The following is a 23,488-nucleotide window of genomic DNA, read 5'->3' on the forward strand; positions in this document are numbered from 1 at the left end:
CTGATTAAACTTCCGTTCATAGGCCAATACTACAATCCCAACAATGGACATTATCAGTTGGTTGTTTAAGGATTAAAGTCCGAATAATAGACCAATATTAAAATTACAGTAATAGGCCACTATCAAAGTCCGCTGATTGGCCAATTTTAAAATCCCTGTAATAGACCACTATTAAATTCCCTATAACTATTATAGGGTCATATAATAGGCCACTGTTGAAGTCCCTATAATTAATAGGGACTTCAACAGTGTCTGAAGTCCCTATTTCGTGGATTTTAATAGTGGCCTAATATCAAAATCCACGAAACAGGAAGTTCAAATAATAGATTATTATAGCGGGCCATATTATAGACTTTATATGGATAATAGGCCACGTAATAGGCCATTTTTAAAGTTCTTGTAATAGGCCAGTTAGCATAGATTGGGTGTTCTGAAAATGTGAATGCACTAGTTGAAATAAATTCGTGGCATTCCAGTTTTTTTTTAATTAAATTGTAAGTTTAAACTGCATTTTTTTTTCTTTATCTTTTTTCTACTCTTTCTGGGAACCACACCAATCGATCATGTGACCTCTAATGGTACGCTAGACGGTAGAAGATCGTTCCAAACGAACAGGCACGTCTGCCATAAGTAAGTTTTTAAGTGAATTAGGCGAAAAGAGTGTTGCCACTCACTCTCTCTCTCTCTCTCTCTCTCTCTCTCTCTGCGAACCGGGATGTGTTCCGGATGCAGAGACTTGCCGAGGAAGTCGGGATTTGATCGTGTGGAGTGGCAGTGTCAGAGGTTATCTTGGGGTTGCCATGACGTGCAGAATGCGGAGAGACAGTGCATTTTCACCGCATCCCTAGTTAGCGGTGTGTTACTCGATCAATTATTCATCCGTTGTGTCCCTGCCAGTCTCGTTTCTGCGTACAACAGCCCGGCCATGTGCGAAGGCCAACTGAAGTGCCCGCCCCCAACCCAGGCTGTTCTTTTGTTTTGTTCTTGTTGTTTGATGTCATATCTTGAAATCCCTATTGCAAACATTCATCTGACAATTAATTTCTTTTTTTTCTTTGCAGCCCTGAGTGGAATCCATCTGGATTCCACTCAGGGATAAAGTGGAATCCAGATGAGTTCCTCTTTCTACAAGAGAAAACACTCAAAACAATGTACGAAGAAATGGTTGCTGTTTTTGGAGAAGAGTGCCCAGTTACAGTGCATGATGAAGAAATTCCAGCAACTGCTGTAATAGAAGAGTGTTGCAAAATTGAGCCATTAATCCTGGAAGATCTCCGTATTAGCGTTAAAGAATCAGTGCAGTGCACCAAATTAGTGTAGGGTCTGTGGAGAACATCATCAAAAGTTACAGATGTGTAAAGTTTCTGCTAGATGGGTTCCACCTTCTGACCCCTTACCAGAAGAAATAAATGGCACAATGTGCATTTGAAATGTTGTCGGTTGGGCAGGAAGAGCCACAGGAGCTTTTCTCATGGCTACTCACCATGAATGAAACTTGGATCCATCACAACGATCCCCAAAATTTAAAAAAAATGTCAAAATAATGGAAGGATGGCTTCAAGATAGAAGGCAGAGGGTTGCGATTAATGGATATTCTACAGATTGGTGTAAATTCAGAAGTGAGATTCTCCAAGCCCCAAACTAAATTGCGCACTTGGTGGGTTTGAATTAAACACAGTAGAGAAGAAAGGAATCTGGGAGTTGTGAGATGGGCAGATATGAAGTTTTCTGAGCAGTGTAAACAGGCAGTCAGGAAAACCCGTGGTGTCCTATCGATGATTTATTGAACACTTCTTGTAGAGATTGAGTGATCATAATACCACCGTACAAGGAAATTGTAAGACCACATTTGGAATTGTGTCCAAGTATGGAGACCTCATCTGAGAAAAGACATTGAGCTTCTTGAAAGAGTCCAAAGACGGACAATCAGATCTGCTGAAGGACGACCATACGAGGAAAGACTCCGATTATGTTGGGTGCTGAGGTTGGCAACCAGGCACCTCACAATTGACCTGACTGAGGTTTATAAGGCTCTGGGAGGAGTTAGTAAAATTAATGAAGGCGGAATTCAAATTACAGGGGTTGAGTTTTAGATTGTAGGACGTTTCCTTTTAGCCAGTGATTGCTGGAACTAATTGCGCTCGCAGGTAGTTGAGGCTGATAGTTTCAAGAAATTCAAACTATCAGACTCATTTATGGTCAGCAGAAAGTGCAGCAAAAGCCTGTGGCATCCTTGCAATTCTGGGTGACTATAAATCTTTTTTGATGATTTTTGAATCTACTCATAACAGATAAATCTTTTATGAGTAGATTAAAACCCAATTTATTGCCTGTTCCTCCTTGAGTGCAGTAGCCAGTTCAGCAACTTATTGCGGGCGTGTTGGTCTGGCCCAAATCGGACGTTTCAGTTCTTCCAAAAGGTGTCCAGTGAGGGTAAGAGCGGGATTCCAGGGAGGTCAACGAACACTTTGGACGCACGTGTTTTCATGCGATTCGTCACCACACAACTTCCCAACCTGCGATGCCTTTAAAATAATTGAATTTGAATTTCTACAAACAGAGATTTACAGGGATGAGGGCTGAATTCTGTTGGCAAATCAGAGAGGATTGTTCAATGGACTTCTGCGGGATGAAAATCCTGAGATCGGCCAACTCCAACATCTATTAAACTGAAATTCGAAATTTCTCCAGTAATTGACGGGAATCGAACCCTGGCCATTCCCACAAGATTGGTCTGTGATTATAACTCATTAACTAGCGCGAAAAGTTCTTCTGAGGATCAGTGGAGATGCTCAAAGAATGAGCGAATAAATAAATAAAGCACGCTGCGCAGTTGGAAATACTTTTATTCGTACCATATACCCTTTGTGTACCATCTGATGTCCCATCGGTGTTCTGTGTCCGGTGAACCAGACTTTTAAATTTCCAGGAAATATTGCGATTGGAAAAGTTGATTTTCTATCGGGATACTTGATTCTGCACGCACGAAAATATATTTCCATCTGCTGCCGGCTCTTTGTTCCTCCATCCACTGGTTTAACTCTCTCCAGCTTTGCCTTCTGGGAATACAAGAGAAACACTCTCTCATTTCCATTGCAAATGTAATCTGAAGAGAGTAGAGTGAACGAAGAACGAGTACACTCCGTGCATTGCGAATTCACGAGAAAGATTTTGATATTCAAGTGTGTCTCTTTGAACCGAATTCTCGACAAACTGTTCTAGTGGATTTTTGCAAAGTTCGCCATTACAAAAACACCCGGTTGTGTTTTAAAACAGTGGAAAAAATCAGTAACGGGACACTCAATCTGTAATAGCTACTTAAGAAATTGGTAATTGGTTCAGTTAGTCGAATGCAATGGGCCACAAACACTGTCAAAAGCATAATGACCACCCCCGTGATTTAATAATGGATCGTTCTACATTTGTCATGGTGAGAATCGATAAATGTGATAATGGAGGTTGGGGGTATGCAATTCGAACGAAATACTTCATCGATATGGGCAGTGGACGTGATCTGATGTACTTCTATAAAGGGATGATTGTCGGGTAGCAGTTTGAGAGCCCTCGTGGGTGGCACAGTTGTTAGGATCGCCGTCCTCCTCACACAGGGTGGTAAAGATTGAGTTCGAGTCCTGTCGATGACAGCAAGAATTTTTATGTATCTTTTTCACATAGTAGCTGAGTTTGTCGGTCTCAGGCGAGGACAGCATGGTTTTTTATTCAGGATACTTAGTCGCTGATGCTCCTAAAACCCTATTACAACAACAACAACCGTTTTGAGGGTAGGAGTATTACGAACCTGCCAATCTTATGGTGAACATAGACTGTTGAATCGATGGTCGTGGTGAACTTAAGCCGTCTTGTTCGAGCCGGTAGATGGAAAACGGTGAGATGGCTGACCATGGACTTTAACCAGGGAATAACCGACGGTGTTCCCAAGACCATGATCCAAAGAGTCTTCCTCCATATGAGCCTGGATTAGGTACTCAGTCGAGGTACCAACTGCACCTAAAGTTTGAATCTGAACGTTATCATTGGACCGTTGACGAAACGAAAACCCTCGCGGATAGCCCAATTGGTAGAATCGCCGTCCTCCCCACACCGGGTGGAAAATATCTGAGTTCGAGTCCCATTGATGATGGGAGTAATTTTTATGGATCTTTTTCCCAACGTGGCTGAGATAGTCGATCTCAGGCGAGGGCAGGAGAGTTTTTCATCCAGCAAACAGAAAATCGATCTCTGAACACACACAATTTACAGACAGTGTACACGGAGCAACATGCCCTTAGTGCTAATGCCCTTAAACCCTACAACACCAACAACTCAATCAGGTGATCAAGAAAACGCTTTATTCAGAAAGGACGATAAATGGTGGGTATGCAGTTATCTTCGATGGGCACTATTAATTTGAAAAGTCAAAGAACTCGTTGGAAACGCAAAAAAAAAGGGCAGATTAACCATCCTCCCCCCCCCCTGCTGGATACAGGAAAGAATCAGACCGATTAAATCTCCACCAGAAGACCGTTTGTCGGACACTTCTCTTCGCCAAAAGATCGCTCATCGAGGTAATTTCATTTGTTTAAACTCCTGACAAGATGTCCGCTTTCTGTTGATAGATGGCGCCATACGTTTACCCCCTCTACCCCCTCCCCCGAACAAAAGAGCTAATGGCAGTTCCATTTGTTTCTTCGCTCACTCACACAGCTTTCTTCTGGTGCCGAAGAGTAATCCCATCCGATCAAAAGTAATCGGGTGTCCCTTGCATGCTCGCACACGACCGTGGCACCAGCATATTGTATCTGCAGGCCTAGAGCACTGTGAATAAGTCATTAGGGCCGGCTCCCTGACAGAAAAAAACAGCCAGTTAATTCGGAGTTAATTTATCTCGTACTGCGCCAGAACCCTTTGATAGCGGGGTTAGAAGGGGTGGGTTCGCTTTCTTTTTTTACTCTTTTTTAGCAAGAGGAAGACAATGATGGGGGTCCAGTCATCTCCCACTTTTGTTGGAGACAAAAGAACGTCTCATTCGTCTGCTGTCACTCCGACAATCTCTAGCTTAATAGCGTGTGACGACAGATAACTATGCTTTGACAGGGGTTTGTTAAATACCCCACTGCAAGAGATCGTTCTGTGGAAGTACAGAATAAATGATCCCCTTCATCCATGAAAGACAGATAAAATTTATTTGAACTTACTCCTGTTCTCAGTTGCCTTTTAACACCTTCTTAATCCGTGAAAACCCGAGTTTTTCATCCAGCAAACAGAAAACCTACCTCAGAACTCACAGAGAAATATGTCTTTAGTCGCTGATGCTCCTAAAACTCCACTGGAACAACAAAGTTTCTTATTTCAAGAACATTTCCTTTTTCTTCTTGGAAATTTTCACATATCCAGCTAGTTTCTAAAAGGAGGACAAATCCCTGTAATCCACTTATCGTCCCATTGCAATTACTTCTACTCTTTCTAAAGTGATAGAGAACTCCATTAACCACCAACTCTTAAACTATCTTGAAACCTTCCATCTGATCATTGATAGCCAATATGGATTCCGTCAGTGTCCACTGCAGATGTATTGGCATATGTCATCCACCTATGGACAAGTTTGGTGAAACCCAAGCAGTTGCTCTTGACATTTCACAGTCTTTTGATCATGTTTATCTTAAAGGTCTTCTGAATAAGTTTCCATCTTATGGTTTGTCAACTGTTTTTCTATTTGGGTATCCGGTTTTTTTTTAATGGCATTCTTCCATTAACCGGAAATCCCATCCATAGTTTTGCTGATGACAGCACATTGCATTCCATCTTCCAATTTGAGAAACCTTGTCCTGCACAAACAGCTTCGATTTCTTCAATACTCAAGAACGATTCCTTAAGTACTGATCTCCAATGGAGCAAAGACAACTCAGTTGATTGCTCTTATATCTCTCAAAAGGGATTCTTCTGCTCCTATGCTCAACTTCGACAACACTCAAATCTATACACAAGATTCCTCTTTCACTCTGGGCATTACCTTTCTTCCAAACAGTTGTTCACTCTGTACAAATCGCAAATCCCTTCTACAATGGAATATTGTTCCCACATCTGGGGGCGGTACCCCCAAAAGCTCTCCTAGGCTTCAAGATTCCATTCAAAAGAGGACAGTTGGGTTAATCAATGATTCATCTCTAACAGAGTCTCTCTCTCTCCACTCTGTCTTATAGACGTTGTGTCTGCTGCAGCCTTTTCTGTAGATACCTCCATGGGCACTGTTCTTCTGAATGGCTTCTATAATTCCAGTTGCCTCCTCCAAAGCATCAACATCCTTCTACTGTCTAACTTCAAATTCACACAGAAAAAACTTTTCTTCTTCCTCATTTATTCCTTCAACTTTTGGTTTAACCTAATTTCTCAACCTTCAACCCTTCTTCTCAACCTTTACCCCCACGTTCTAAAACCTTTCGTGTTTGGGATTTTCATTAAAAAACCCGAAAAAACTGCAATTCTCCTTTGACATCAACAATCAGTTTTAATCGGTTTTTTGAACAATATGACCCGATAATCCGTAATCTTCAAGACTTCTGTTGATGAAAATTTGAAAAACATTTGGCAGATCACAACTTAAAACTGTCATAATCTTTATTGAAGTTGTCTGCAGCGCATTAACTATGAAAGACCAACTTCGGGGTGGCGCATTTTCACGTGACAAGGAACACACGCTCACAAATCCCCGCCTGCGTCTTAATTTAGCCCAAGGTCATACGTACGCCGGAATATTTACCAACCGAAAGAAATTGATGCAGACGACATTCCTATTAAAGAATTTTTTTTTTTTTTACTCTTTGATGAAAACACGTAGATAGTTATCTGCGAACTTCCCCTTCTTCTACTCTCCTCCCCCAAGTAGAAATTAGGGGCGGGCGGGGGAGAGAGGGAAACATGTCCGAAGCAGACGATGAAGTTCTCAGTAAGTGCACACGGCTCATATTTCATACCTGAAATGCCCGCAATTACGATATTAAAATTCATCCTTGACTCTGTAATAGGCATGTATATTCTGCACGCACGTGCATACGCCCCACCCCCTCCTCCAGATATCTCGAGGCTTTGCCAAATAAGTTTTCAAATACTCTAACTGTATATTACGTATTCATAAACCGGCGCAGTTAGGTTAATTTCATTATCGATTTCTATGTTTCAGTGCGCATGCTCGTGCTAGTGACTTGTTTACATTGTTGCGTAACGTTTTTTTTTTCGATTATTAAAGTTTTTTCTTTCCGAAATGATTTGTATGTCTCAGTGCGCATGCTCATACTGGTGACGTATTTACATTGTTGCGTAACTTTTTCTTCGATTATTAAAGTTCGATTAATTTGTTTCAGTGCGCATGCGTGACATTTACATTATTGCTTGACTTTTTTTCGATTATTAAAGTTTCATTTCTTTCCGAATTGATTTATATATTTCAGTGCGCATGTTCGTGTTGGTGACGTATTTTCATTGTTGCGTAATTTTTTTTTTTTCGATTATTATAGTTTGATTTTTGTTTCCTGCGCATGCTCGTGCTGGTGACGTATTTACATTGTTGTGTAACTGTTTTTTTCGCGATTGTTAAAGTTTCATTTCTTTCCGAATTGATTTCCATGTTGCACTGCGCATGCTCGTGCTAGTAACGTGCTTATATTGTTGGTAACTTTTTTGTTTTCGATTATTAAAGTTCGATTTCTTTCCGAATTGATTTATATGTTTTAGTGCGTATGCTCATTCTGCTGATGTATTTACATTGTTGCGTAACTTTTTATTTTCAATTATTAAATTTCGATTTCTTTCCGAATTTTTCAGCCTGTGCTCGTACTGGTGACGTGTTTACATTGTTGCGTAACATTTTCTTCAATTATTAATGGTTGATTTCTTTCCAAATTGATTTCTGTGTTACAGTGCGCATGCTCGTGCTCGTGAAGTATTTGCATTGTTGCGTAACTTTTTTTTTTTCGATTATTAAATTTTGATTTCTTTCCGAATTGATTTATATGATTCAGTGCGTATGCTCGTGCTAGTAACGCGCTTATATTGTTGCGTAACTTATTTTTTCGATTTCTTTCCGAATTGATTTATGTTTCAGTGCGCATGCTCGTGTTGGTGACGTATTTACATTGTTGCGTATTTTTTTTTTTTTTTTTTTTTTTATTATTAAAGTTTGGTTTCTTTCCGAATTGATTTCTATGTTGAAGTGCGCGTGTTAGTGCTGGTGACGTATTTACATTGTTGCGTAACTTTTTTTTCGATTGTTAGAAAGTTTGATTTCTTTCCGACAGAGCGCGCATGCGCTGGTTGAAAATAAATGACGTATGTCCATCTCAATTAACGTCAAGGGGATGCTACTAAAAGGGGGAGATTCCATTGAGGGATTTAACGTTTATTATAGCAAAGAGTCGTTATGATTATCGGTGTGTGTGGGTCTCCATGACAATCTGCCATCTCCTTTCACCCTCGGACGCGGACTATTTGGTCACATCCTTTTCGGCTGCATCATCCGGCTTTATGTGCCGACAATGCGCTATAAAGATGCCATTAAAACGCCCTCTGGTGAAAGGATACGTCCTCCGGTCACTATTAACGAAGATGTTTTCTGCCAACGGAACGGCTGCTGGAATTTAATAACAGTCCGCGGATCCCGACTAAAGGGTGGTGCGTGCGCACGTGCACACGATTGTAGGAAGGAGGGGTGGGGGAGATGGAAGGATTATGAAGTCGCGCTCGCTGTTAGGAAATGTCGAAATAAAACGCATCCTGGAATTGGATAAACAGAGAAAATGATACCAACAGAGAGAGAGAGAGAGAGAGAGAGAGAGAGAGAGAGAGAGAGAGAGAGAGAAAGAAGGAATAGATAGGTGATTAGATAAAAAGAAAGGACATAAAAATGGATGAAACTGTGTGTGTGTAGAAAAAAGAGATTTGAAGGAAAATATGTTGTTTTGATGTTGCGCTAAGGCATCTAAAGCTGTGAGGTGTCAGTGCAGTGTGTCTGTTAATTGTGGTTTATTTATTGGATGAAAAATCCGAGTTTCCCCCTGAGAAAAGCGCTCTGACTGAGAATTCTCGAACTTGGGGGAGGGGGGGAGGCGGTTGAGAAATCAGAAGTTTCTTCCGGGTAGACGTGATTCGAACCAAATGTTTTTCTACGCTGTGTGGGAAGTGATTGTGAGCACTGATTGTAAATACACGTGGGGGGTATGTATAAGGAGGAAGGAGAACGTGATGATAGAAAGAAACAGAAAGAAAGACAGAAAACAGAAACAGAAAGAATACTCAGAAAAGAAAATCAGTGTGAAGCGATATAGGAGAGAGAGAAAGAGAGAGAGAGAACAAAGAAATAGAGAACAAAGAAACAGAAAGAAATAGTGAGAAACAGAACAGAGACAGAAAAAGACAGAGGCAGAAGTGAAACAGAATGAGATAGACAGACAGAAAGAAAGACAGAGAAGGAAATAAAGAGGGAGGGAGATATGGGAGGCAAGAAAGAAAGAGGAAGAGAGATAGGAAAAGAGAGAAAGAAAGCGGAAGAGAGATATGGAAGGAAAGAAAAAAGTGAAAGAGAGATAGGAAAGAAAGAAAGTGGAAGACAGATATGCAAAGAAAGAAAGAAAGAAAGAGGAAGAAAGATATTGAACAGAAGAAAGAAAGAGGAAGAGGAAGAGAGATATGGAAGGAGAAAAAGAAGGAAAGAAAGAAAGAAGAAGATAGATAGGAAAAGAAAGAAAGAAGAAGATAGATAGGAAAAGAAAGAAAGAAGAAGATAGATAGGAAAAGAAAGAAAGAAGAAGATAGATAGGAAAAGAAAGAAAGATAGCGGAAGACAGATATGAAAAGAAAGAAAAAAGTGTTCTTGTTTATACTCCGGCACGACCACCAGGTCAGAGGAGTTTACAATAAATCATCAATACAACAAACGTTAGTCGTGTTTAGCAGTCACGGGCTTGAACCTCGGTCCACTCAAAGAGCGCGTGCTACTGCACTCTCGCTATTGACCACTCGGCCACGTCACAGGAAGAGAGATATGGAAAGAAAGAAAAAAGTGAAAGAAAGAAAGAAGAAGAGAGACACGATGACAGAATGAAACAGAGAGAGGAGGGACGAACAGAGGAGAAAGAGAAAGAAGGGAAAAGGAATAGAGAGAGATAAAGAAGAAGAAAGTGGGTGATCGAGAGGAGGGTGTGTTCGGCACGCTTTTCTTCTCCCGCTCGTCTGATTGGTTAACTCCGCTCAATGAAATCCTCGGCCAGGCGGTCGGAGAGCCGGGCTAATGCGTTGTGTCCAGAATATAAGCACCGTTTAATGACCCCCGTCGGAGCTGTAAACCCTGGCCGGCCGTGCGGTTCCAAGTCATTTCATAACTTTGACAGGAGTGGGGGGAGGGGGAGGGGGAGTCGTTCTGCCCCAGTGATTTACGCCAAAGGCGGCTGTTGGTCATCGGCAGTTTTTGGGTCGACCATGACAGCGGGGCAGTGATGTCATAGGGGGGGGGGGGGGGGGGCGGGGTGTGGGAACTCGCTCTTTTGTGGCTCAACTGAAGTGTGGCCACGGCAAGTCAGCTGCGAGAATCCCACACAAAGGAAGGGTGTACCCGATAAAAACACGCGACCAAGAGCGGTTCACCTTTCCAGGTCAAAGGCGAAACGGGAAAAGCGGTTTAAATTTAAGGGGGGGTCAAACGAAACGCGGAAGGATATTAGGCCTCCGCCAAGAAATCTTCGCTAAACCACAGAACACGAAAAAGGATTATCCCGTTGATCGCGATAATCAAATACATTTAATCAAGGATTAAACAACGGATAATAATGGATTAAAGGGATAAATGATCGATTAGTTAATTATGATATTAATGGATTTTACTAACTAAATTCCATTAACAAGAATTTTAATCATAATAATGGATTACTATATCTCTAATCCATCCCAATTCCTATCAGTCTCGTTTATTAACTCGGTCTAATCCTTTATTATCATTACCATTACCATTAATGGATTAATTAATGGATAATAATGGATTCCATTATACTTTTCTAAGAATTAATAATAATGGATTAAAAGATTAAGGTATAAATCATGGATTAATTAATGATATCGAAGGATTTTACTAACTGAAATCCATTAATAAGCATTTTAATAATAATAATAATGGATTAGAATGTTTTTCGGTAATCTCTAATTCATTATAATCTGATTTATCAATACAGTCTAATCAATTATTATCGTTAACAACATTGATAATAATGAAGTAAATAATTAATGGATAAAAAATGGATTAATGAATGGATAGGCAATGGATGTTGTTTTATCAGTACATATGTATTGATAATAATGAATTAAATGATTAAAGGTTCATATGTAATGATAATAATGGATTAAAGTCTTAAGGGATAAATCATGAATGAATTAATTTATAATATTAATGGATTTTATAATAATAATGGATTAGACTGTTTCTGTAATCTCTATTCCAGTATTAGTCTATAGCGCATTATTATCAATCTGATTTATTAATACAGCCTAATCCATTATTATCGTTAACACTATTGACAATAACGAAGTAAATAATTAATGGATAAACAAAGGATTAACGAATGGATAGTCAATGGATGTTGTTATATAAGTTCATATGTATTGATAATAATGAATTACAGGATTAAGATAATAAAGGATTGATAATAGTTAATTAAAGGATTAAAGGTTCAGATATAATGATAATAATGGATTACAGTCTTAAGGGATAAATCATGAATGAATTAATTTATAATATTAATGGATTTTGGTAACTAAAATCCTTTAATAACTTTTAATAATAATAATAATGGATTAGACGGTTTCTGTAATCCTAGTTAAAATATGTAGCGCATTATTATCAATCTGATTTATTAATACAGTCTAATCCATTATTATTGTTAAGACTATTGACAATAATGAAGTAAATAATTAACGGATAAACAATAGATTAATGAATGGATAATCGATCGATGTTGCTATATCAGTTCCTATATATTGATAATAATGGATTAATGGATGGATGGATAAAAGATTGCTAAAAATGATTGATTGATTTATTAACAAATAAATTATATTATCGTTAACACCATTGACAATAATGAAGTGAATAATTAATGGATAAACAAAGGATTAACGAATGGATAGTCAATGGATGTTGTTATATCAGTTCATATGTATTGATAATAATGAATTACAGGATTAAGATAATAATGAATTACAGAATTAAGATAATAAAGGATTGATAATAGTTAATTAAAGGATTAAAGGTTCATATATAATGATAATAATGGATTACAGTCTTAAGGGATAAATCATGAATGAATTAATTTATAATATTAATGGATTTTGGTAACTAAAATCCTTTAATAACTTTTAATAATAATAATAATAATGGATTAGACGGTTTCTGTAATCCTAGTTAAAATATGTAGCGCATTATTATCAATCTGATTTATTAATACAGTCTAATCCATTATTATTGTTAAGACTATTGACAATAATGAAGTAAATAATTAACGGATACACAATGGATTAATGAATGGATAATCGATCGATGTTGCTATATCAGTTCCTATATATTGATAATAATGGATTAATGGATGGATGGATAAAAGATTGCTAAAAATGATTGATTGATTTATTAACAAATAAATTATATTATCGTTAACATCATTGACAATAATGAAGTAAATAATTAATGGATAAACAAAGGATTAACGAATGGATAGTCAATGGATGTTGTTATATCAGTTCATATGTATTGATAATAATGAATTACAGGATTAAGATAATAATGAATTACAGAATTAAGATAATAAAGGATTGATAATAGTTAATTAAAGGATTAAAGGTTCATATATAATGATAATAATGGATTACAGTCTTAAGGGATAAATCATGAATGAATTAATTTATAATATTAATGGATTTTGGTAACTAAAATCCTTTAATAACTTTTAATAATAATAATAATGGATTAGACGATTTCTGTAATCCTAGTTACAATATGTAGCGCATTATTATCGATCTGATTTATTAATACAGTCTAATCCATTATTATTGTTAAGACTACTGACAATAATGAAGTAAATAATTAACGGATAAACAATGGATTAATGAGTGGATAATCGATTGATGTTGCTATATCAGTTCCTATATATTGATAATAATGGATTTAATGCATGATAATAATATATATGATAATAATGAATTCGACAATTAACAATAATTGATTTTTGACTCTAACTGATTGATAAATAAATCAATTACTGCCAATTTTATTTGACAATAATTGATTTTTGTTTTTTATAAATCAGTGGCAAAGAGTATTTTCCACTATCTGTCACTCGATCGTACGAAACTTTTATCGCATCAAGACTTCAAGTCGGGTATATCTTTTCTGAAGAGATGAGATGAAACTTGGCATTCTCTTTAATCCGAACCCACGCAGGCTGTCGGTTACCTTCAAACTCTCCCGACCCCAACAACTCATGGCTTCTTACACTTCACCATTTCCCTGGTGATGCCCTCTCAAGGGAATAGACGCTGTGTGCGTTTCAGAACACTACTCGTACGTGATGCGTATCTAAATCCATCTTAATAGAAAGCCGTCTGTCTGGCCAACGTAGGGCATTGACAGAGATGTCTTGAATGGCGTTAATGGCCACTGTGGCAAAGGGCATCGCTTCGTCAAGAAAATATCGTCGGAGGAAAGACACGCGGATTGAACTCTTAACCTCCCCGTCCGCGACAGGATTAAAAATCTTGAGGCTGATGGAAGTTTCCCGAAACTTTAGTTGGCGAGTTTTAGCTTTAATGGCAACTAAGAAGGGATAAAAAGAAAAATAAGGGCCGGCGATGGAAAGAGAGGGGATTTGGATCGTATATTTCATCTTAATATCGCACATGAAAAGACCCCGGTGTACTGACGACCCTGTTAACAAAAAAAAAGGGGGATGAAAATACTATATATATCAGGTGGCCAAAATATTAGACGTAACTTGCGCATCCCTGAATCTAACGTTGCTACACGAAACCGTAATCATATCCTCTCTATTTACCTCCCTTTACTTTTGTATAGGCAGTGTATTTGGCACAAATCTGTTATGTTTTCCCATTAGTATTCTGTACAAAGATCAGTGGACATTGGTCTGCCCGGGGTGCAATCAATAATGGTCTTTTGCAGCTGTGTCTCGTTCGTCCAGGGATAAATTATTCGTACGGCAACGAGGGTCAGGTCGCGGTAAAAGAGAGAGGGGGGGGGGGTGGAGAAGAAATAGGAGAAATGCGATCATATATTATTGACGATTGAACGAAGGGAGAAAACACAACAGTGTCCTATAGAGGATTATTGGCGATGTGTGAGTTCTTGCGTTCAGTGGAGAGTACGAAAAGTGAATAGGTGAGGGGGAGACTTGCGTTAACAATCCATATGGCGTTCCGCAAATGAAATGGGCAAGATAAACTTTTGATGAAGGACCCATGACGGAAACACAACGCTGGAATTCTGTTGAGATAAATGCACGCGAGTCACGTGTGCAATCTTCCCTGCTTGTATTAAAACTGATGAGGGACCAGTTAGTCGTGAAAAGAGCTGTAACAACAGTGTCTCATCTTTTAAATAAATGGTATCTTTTGGAAAGACTGTTTGAAAATAGTGCAATATCAAGACAACTCGTGGCAAAGATAAGTTTGTTCCCTGAGAATTAAGACCACTGGATTATCGATACACTTTAAATCGTGTTGGCCTTTGTATTTTCTAGTACTATCTTTGAAATGTGCTTTACCAAAACCCCCAAAATAATCAAAATAATAGGCGTACCTCTCTGGTAATTCCTAATCCTCACGAGTGTCGTATTTTAAAGAATTTACTTTGTTAAATAATTTAACTCCAAAGTCATCTTCTAGAAACTGAGGCTGAGAAGGTGGAACACCCTGGGGACAGATGGCCTGAGTCCAATTATATTTAAAAGGCAGTAGATGCGTGCGTTCAGCCATTATCTTTGGACTGGAGAAGTGCCACTGTCACCCATTCCATAAGGAAGGAGCCAAAGAAGTGATGGCCAATTATAGACTAATGAATTTCACTTCTGTAGTTGGTAAGATTATGAACTCTATGGTTAAAGATGCAGTACAAGGCCATCTCGAAGTCCCACAGTAGAAGACCATCCCCGTCATGGAAAGACAGATCTTTCCTAACTAGTCTGCTAAATTTTTATGACAACATTACACGAGTTGGATGAGGGAGACAACTTTGACGTTGTCAGAAGTTTAATAAATTTTCAACAACGCCTTTACAAAAAGTTGGACTCTAAATTAGCTTCATTTACAGTCCAACTTCCTTAAAATAATTTCTTTAACAATAAATTATGACAACTTAGAATGCGCTTCATGACCTTGACTCTTAACAACAGAATGCTTTTCTATAGAACATATATGACAACTTAGAATGCTTTTCGTGACTTTGACTCTTGACTGCTGACAAAAAAAATATTTTGACCTTAATCCTCGACTTTGACAACAAAAATATTTTGACCTTAATCCTCGACTTCTGACAACAAAATATTTTGACCTTAATTCTAGACTTCTGACAACCACAAAATATTTTGACTTTAATTCTTAACCCCGAAAAAAAACCAAAGATTTCTTTGTTGTCAGAAGTTTGAAAAATTTTCAAGAATAATTTTTCAAAACGTTGGACTCTAAAATTAAGTTTTCTTCTGGAAATAACTTCCTTAACAATAAATTATGACAACTTAGAATGCTCTTCGTGACCTTGACTCTTGACCGCTGACAACAAAAATAGTTTGACCTTAATCCTCGACTTCTGACAACAAAAATATTTCGACTTTAATTGTTAACCTCTGACAACAAATAAGTCTATGTTGTCTTTGTTTGATTCTTGTTTAATTGTTAACCTCTGACAACAAATAAGTCTATGTTGTCTTTGTTTGATTTTTGTTTAATTGTTAACCTCTGACAACAAAAATATTTTGACCTTAATTCTTGACTTCTGACAACAAAAATATTTTGACCTTAATTCTTGACTTGACTTCTGACAACAAAAATATTTTGACCTTAATTCTTGACTTGACTTCTGACAACAAAAATATTTTGATTGTACTTTAATTTACTTTAATTGTTGTCAGAGATTAATTAAACAAAGACTTTTTGTTGTCAGAGGTTAAGAATTAAACAAAGAAAACAAAGACTTCTATGTTGTCAGAGACGTAATCCATTTATGCAAATTAGGTAGGGGAGGGCACACATCTTCCCTGATTTTAACTTTTTTCTTCTAAAAAAATGCCATAATTTTGACTTTCAAGAAAAGCTTATTTTTTTTAATTAGTTTTTCTTTTAATCTAAAAAAATAATTGACAGATGGAGATGGTCGAAGATATAAGGATTCTCTTGACGCACCACTTTTCTACAACCCACTGATTGACACGTCGTTAAATACAGAAGCATCGGGTAATAACTCTCGAGAAATAAAATCTTACAGACGCTTGACTGCGATCCTTGCGAATGGGTAGGTAATTTGCCATTGTGTAGGGGGGAAGTGGGAGGGGAGTGCTGTCCCCTCACTCACAGCTCATCTCCATTTTGTCAATGCGAATAATGACAGCAACTCTCCTTTCTTCTTGGAAGTGGTAATTCAATATTTTCCGTAATAATTTACATCGATGTCTCTCACCCCCCAATAGGGGCCTTCGGGGATGTGGAAGGCCGAGAAAGTTATTAAAAATAAGTGGATTCTTTGCGACCCAAACTACCTAAGCGAGGATTTTTATTACTGGATATTAACGTCTTCATTTTTCCATTGGATCCTCAGGCGAAAGAGAAATATTCTCATTTGCAACTCCAATAATCACTTCGCAGCATCCCGGATCGCAGATGACTCAGTTGTTCGGAAAAATAACCAATTGAAGCGTCAACCCAATTTAATTTTCAATGGTGACCACAAGGCATCTGTGTGTGTGTGTGCGCGCGTGTGCCATCTTCAATAAGCTATTTAATGTCAAGATTGGTATTGTTCGTGAAACTCGCTAAAGACTGAGCTTTCATGATGAACGTAGTTTCTATTAGATTGATTAGAAACTTTCCTGCACTGCCTACAGAAATATCAGTTACAGAAAAAGTTATTTACTATTGGGGGACGCCTTGTATTACAGAAATGATTCGGATGCGTAATTAAGTTCCAAAATAAACAAATTTTTCATCCGGAAAATCCCACGTTACGCACCGCACTAATTTGCGATTAACTGCTCTTCAACTATCACTGCTGTCGTGGTGAAACTATTGTCCGCGACTTGCCTAAACACATCTCACTCCATATCCAATGACATCCTCTGTTCTGCTGCCATGGTTACCTTGATACACACAGTTGAAAAATTTTATTTTATTTCATTTAATCTATTTTATTTTTAATCTTTTATTCTATTTTATTTTTAATCTTTTAATCTATTTTATTTTTAATCTTTTGATCTATTATATTTTTAATCTATTTATTTATTAATCTATTGATCTATTTTATTTTTTAATCTATTTATTTTTTTTATTTATCTTATTTTATTTTAAACTGGTCACCAGAAAGAGAAGTAATTAAAAAATGGATCTTTGAGTGGTAGAAAAAATTTCAGTGAGTATGTAAAGAAGTGAAAAAGAAATTGTACATCTTTATTAATGCATTTTATGTATTATCCAACCAAAGATATTTGTGGTCTCATGCTGGCTAGAGTAGAACACGAGTGTCAGCTGCCCGCAGTTCGCGGTCACGTGACTATTAAATACGCTAAATATTTAATTATATGGCTCAGAATATAAGATCTGTCTATATAGAATATAGAATATCTGTCTATTTTGGAATTACACACATCCATAACCAAATATTAGTCAATTTAAATTCTTTTCATCTTAAAAGTATTTATTTGGGTTGAGATCGATCTTTCTGCTGGTCACTGCAATACTCCAATGCCAATCTCTTTAAATCATGCAGTCACTTGTAGCGGCCGATACACAGAGATATTTTATAGTAACAGTTTTATGCAATCGGTGTTCCATAACTTTTTGTAGAATAGTGTACTTGTTATGTTAGTAAAATAATAAGAGAAGTTTACCTCAATATATGTGTACAAGCACATACAGCTGCCAATTGTACAGGAAATGACGTAGTATTGTCAAATGGTATGCATATAAATTAAGAATCTTGAAATTTATTTATTCAAAAACATATTCAAGTGTCTACACTTATAATATTAAACCTGGAGATCGGGTTTCTGTTTCTGCCGTTTTGGATCACCTTCAAAAATCCTCGAAGTAGAAATGTTGGGTGGCATCGGGGGAGAGTGATGCCAAACACCCACGAAATGCCTCGAACTTCACAGCTATGCCGGAACCGGCGCTTTTTCTTAACGACTTAGTGGTGTCGTTATAAAATTAGTCTTTGACCTCTAAAGGTCGTATGCGCTTTTCATATTCAAGCCGGTCGACAGCGTGGGCCGAGTCATTAGCTGGAATGGGCTCTATTATCCCATTAGACCTCGCTCGGAAACAGCGTTCCTACCACTTCTCCATCGTGTTCGCAGATGACAAACAGAAGTCTTTCCTTTCGACGGGCGGCATCATCTGTCACCGCTTGGAACGGTCGACAACCCCTTGCCAACTTTTTCTTCTTGCAGCTTCGGTTCTTCATTTTTTTTTTCATCCATCCATCAATTTCTTCTTCCGTTCTAAGTTTAGAACCCAACAGTTGATCCTTAACTGTCCCTCAAACCCCTCCTCCCCTCCCCCTCCCCCGACATTCACACAGTCGCAGACAACCGAGAAATTGTAGTTCTCTTCGGTATGGCATGTCTTGCTGTACTAACAATTTGCTATATATTTTTTCCCCCATTAGGTGGAGTTAGTTCACTTAAAAAAATCGATTAGTCTATTCTGGGTTTTAGTAAATGTCATGGAGAAAAAAATGTTATGAAAAATAGTCACTAGGAGGCGCACTGGGTTGTATTTTACATTTGAAAGTATCGAAGCAGGCATTAAGTAAATGAAACATAATTAAAAAAAAAAATTTTTTTGTATATAAGGTAGTAGGGATGCTTTGTGGTATGGCAAGCGTACAGTTTATTATAGACATGGAAGTTTGAGTTTTGGTAAATCCATGGTATTATTTTAACACTTGCGAAGTACTGATTGCTAAAAAAGCTCATGAATGAGGTTGTAAGGATTTTTAATTACTTATAACTGTTCATAGAGGTCGCTGGAGTACTTCATTCTTTCAGATATTGATAATATGAAAGATTTTATTCATGGCTACAATGTTTTTATTTAATTTCTTATTAAACATTAACTACTCGTTCGAATCGATTGGCTAAAATGTGCTTTCTTAAATATGGAAACAAGTGAAAATCACATGGAGCAAGGTCAGGGCTATTCGCAGAATTTTTCAAGATATATTCTGCTCAAAATGTTCCAAAAGCTTGTGCAACTATTCTGATTCTTGAGGTCTGGGATTATCGGGGGAGAAGATGGAGTCCCAGGCTAAAAGAATGGATCCCTTGAAACCAGTCTAATAATTTCTAATTATTAGACTGGTTTACATTCATTTACGTAACATTCATTTACAAATTGGTTGGTTGGTGATCTCTACTCCTAAGAGTTTATTTCAACTCAGGTAACCAGTTGGATTGAGATCTAATGAGGAGAAAAGCCATTGAAGTAGCCCGAATTCATTCTTATGGTCCTCAAACCAGTTCTGACTCAAGACATGATTTCCAATTAAAAAAAAAAAAAAAACCATTCTGCAACTACAAAGAGATCCACCTGATAGCAAACAATTTCCAAATAGTTTGTAGTATCCAAATGTTATTTCTCTGATATCAAGGGGTCCAGTGCACAGCACAAAAACACTTCTCCCACTCCCTACTCCTCATGACCTTTTTTGCACAATGATACTCCTGTCAAAAAGCTTACTCAATCCATTTTAAGTCGTAAACGAAATAAGGTCTCCTCGAAGGTTTCTACTTTTCAGACCCCGAAATTTATAGAACTCAAGTCTTTCTTGATGAGCACTCATTTGTGTTCCCCAATCTGGTTGCTCTTTCCTGCACCAGATTGAAATCTTTCTTAAAATGAAGGTTCCAGACCTGAATGCAGTACTCAAGATGTGGCCTAACCATGGCTCTGTACAATGGGATAATCAATGGGATGTCAATGTGCAAGGTACATTGACCCCTTTGTGAAATAAGGAGACATCTGCACATCTCCAATTCACAGGGACCTCTCCTGAATCCAAAGATGCGCTCATAATTATGGTGAATAGTTTATCTTCCATTGTCTTCTCAACTCACACAGTGGTTAAATTCTCTTCGGTGGGACAACGTGATGATTTTAGCAACGGAAAATTGTTCAAGATTGGATGTCAGGTGATATGGTAGATATAAACCAATCTGTGATCAAACCACACAGGAGGTTAGGCAAGCTAAGGCAGATTATGAGAAGTCTCTGGAAGAGATTGAAAAGAAAAACAGCAAAGACTTCTTTAATTATGTAAATTAGAAGGAAGGGTTGAATCACATTGGATTACTTGGTGTGAATTGTTCAACTGTTGATGATCCTGCTGAGGTTGCTGACAAACGTTAATCAGCTCATGAAACTTTGCTAGCAGGGATAAGGAGGTGATTAACCCACTGTGCAGCATCTTGTGTAGCGTATACGGGTCTGGAGGCACCATTTCAGGAAGGATATGGATCTGCTGGAACGGATAGAGAGATGGGCAACGAGATTAGTGAAAAGTACAAAAGAGTGGTCTTACTAAGACAGTGTTCAACAGTAAATTGTGACTTCTGGAGACTAGAAGGCTTCGAATGGATTGAGCAAGCTCAATGCATTCCAAGAGGACGGATTCCATCAATGCTGATGGAATCAGCCCTATTGTTCAGAATACATATATGAGGATAGATCTGTGGAAGTCTTGTTTTGGCCTGCGGGCTGAATCAATCAATAAGCTAGAGTTATTGCTGTGTGACTTCGTCACGGTGTGATGGTTCTGACTGTTCTGACTGTTCACACTAATGAAATAAACCAGAAACTAGATGGTACTTGCTTTTCAGCAGTAACTATTTGAGACATCGCTATCTGTCCGGCCCCCTTTATTCCCACAATACTCGAATGTCGAAGTCATTAAAAAGTGTTCGAGGAAGGCGCTGTGTGCGACCTACGTCTCCTTGTTGACTTGGGTTGCCTAGGTGACGGGGTAGGTGTCTGTACTTGCGGGACCGCTATAAATTTCGCTACTTGGCACTCGCAGTCACCTGCTTGATTCGTATTCGAGACACGGGCGTGCGCATTTGTCACCGGCGAAAGGCGCTCGACTTTTTCTCCACTCGTAAATTTTCGCTTTCCGGTAAAGTCACGTGACGGAGATTTAATACGGGCGTAAATCGTTGGGGGGTTTAATCATCGCCGACATTGGCGGGATTTTTATTTCGGATCGTTTTTCCGGCACGAAAGACATCTAATACATCCTCAATTACGAATTCAATTCTCTTTCAGCTGCTCCATTTTTCTGGTTCGAGTGTATGCAAATTAAATGAGAGTCGCTTTTTAAGTGGATGAAATATAAAGCCGGAAATGGAGATAAAGAAAGTCTGTATTTTCTTAGCTTCGTCTTTTATTGAACAAAGAGGAAGTATACAAATCTCTTAGCGACATCTACCAGCCTTTTGAAGCAGCTGAAATCCATCCACCCCTCCACCCCTCCACCGATCTCATGTTAATTTTGAACAAAACGTGCGCCGAGGAAACCAGGTCAAATCCATCACTTCCGTTTGCTATTGATAGCTCCGGTTGGCCCCCTACATATGCAGAAGACAGATGAAGAAAAGCACGTGGCAGAGGTTAACCCCAAAACGCGCTATTGTGCTATTTATATACATGACATATATAAAAATTCTTGTACAGCGCTACCTATCGTCATATATCACAACAATAACTTTTCACGCCATCTATCGTCATATCCAGGGTCCTGAGCCTTTTCTTTCTTAGTGATTCCTTTCTACTTCTCTCTCTCTCTCTCTCTCTCTCTCTCTCAGGGTGATTCAGAAATTTTTTTAGCTGGTGCAGCATAAGCCTTAGGCTTCCTTGCACCATATGCTAATAATAATAATAATATTTCATAAAAATTAATTTTTCTGTGAACATACTTCTAAACAATAATTTTTTTCTATTGTTATATTTCATAACAATATCTTTTTACGCCATCTATCGTCATATTTCATAACAATAACTTTTAGGCCATCTATCGCCAAATTTCATAACAATTACTTTTTACATCATCTATTGTCATATTTCATAACAATAACTTTTTATCCGATCTATCCTCGTATTTCATAATAATAACCTCTTTTGTCATCTATCATCATATTTCATAATGGCATTTATCATCATATTTCATAACAATAAATTTTTACGCCATCTATCGCCATATTTCATAACAATAACTTTTTATACAATCTATCCTCATATTTCATGATAACTTTTTATCCAATCTATCCTCGTATTTAATAATAATAATTTTTATCATCTATCATCATATTTCATAACAATAACTTTTAACGCCATCTACATCCTATATCATAACTTTTTACGCCATCTATTATCATATTTCATAACAATAATTTTTACTCCATCTATTATCATATTTCTTAACTTTTCATGCCATTATCATCAGAAAAAATATTTCATAACAATAACTCTTTATGCCATCTATTATCACATTTCATAACAATAACCTTTTATGCCATCTATTGTCATATTCCTTAACTTTTTACGCCATCTATCGCCATATTTCATAACTAACTTTTTACGCCATCTATCGTCATATTTCATAACTAACTTTTTACACCATCAATCTTCATATTTCATAACTTTTTACACCATCTATCATCATATTTCATAACTAACTTTTCATGCCATCTGTCGTCATATTTCATAACTAACTTTTTACGCCATCTATCGTCATATTTCAAAACTAACTTTTTACGCCATCTATCGTCATATTTCAAAACTAACTTTTTATGCCATCTATCGTCATATTTCATAACAATAACTTTTTATGCCATATATTATCATATTTCATAACAACTTTTTACTCCATCTCTTATAATATTTCTTAACTTTTCATGCCATTATCATCATATTTCAAAACAATAACTGTTTATGCCATCTATTATCTCATTTCATAACAATAACCTTTTATGCCATCTATTGTCATATTCCTTAACTTTTTACAACATCTATCATCATATTTCATAACTAACTTTTTACGCCATCAATCATCAAATTTCATAACTAACTTTTTACGCCATCTGTCGTCATCTTTCATAACTAACTTTTTACGCCATCTATCGTCATATTTCATAACTAACTTTTTATGCCATCTATTGTCATATTTCTTAACAATAACTTTTTA

General features: G+C 37.5%; 1 pseudogene; it reads right to left on the reverse strand.

Moving 5' to 3' along the window:
* LOC150076745 (uncharacterized) overlaps window positions 1-23,437 on the reverse strand; it is a 38,224-nt pseudogene extending 14,787 nt beyond the window's left edge.
* Between the last annotated feature and the right edge of the window lie 51 nt (window positions 23,438-23,488).

This window comes from Mastigoproctus giganteus, chromosome 12 (assembly GCF_048544385.1).
Source record: "Mastigoproctus giganteus isolate SK-2022 chromosome 12, ASM4854438v1, whole genome shotgun sequence".
Lineage (NCBI taxonomy): Eukaryota > Metazoa > Arthropoda > Arachnida > Uropygi > Thelyphonidae > Mastigoproctus > Mastigoproctus giganteus.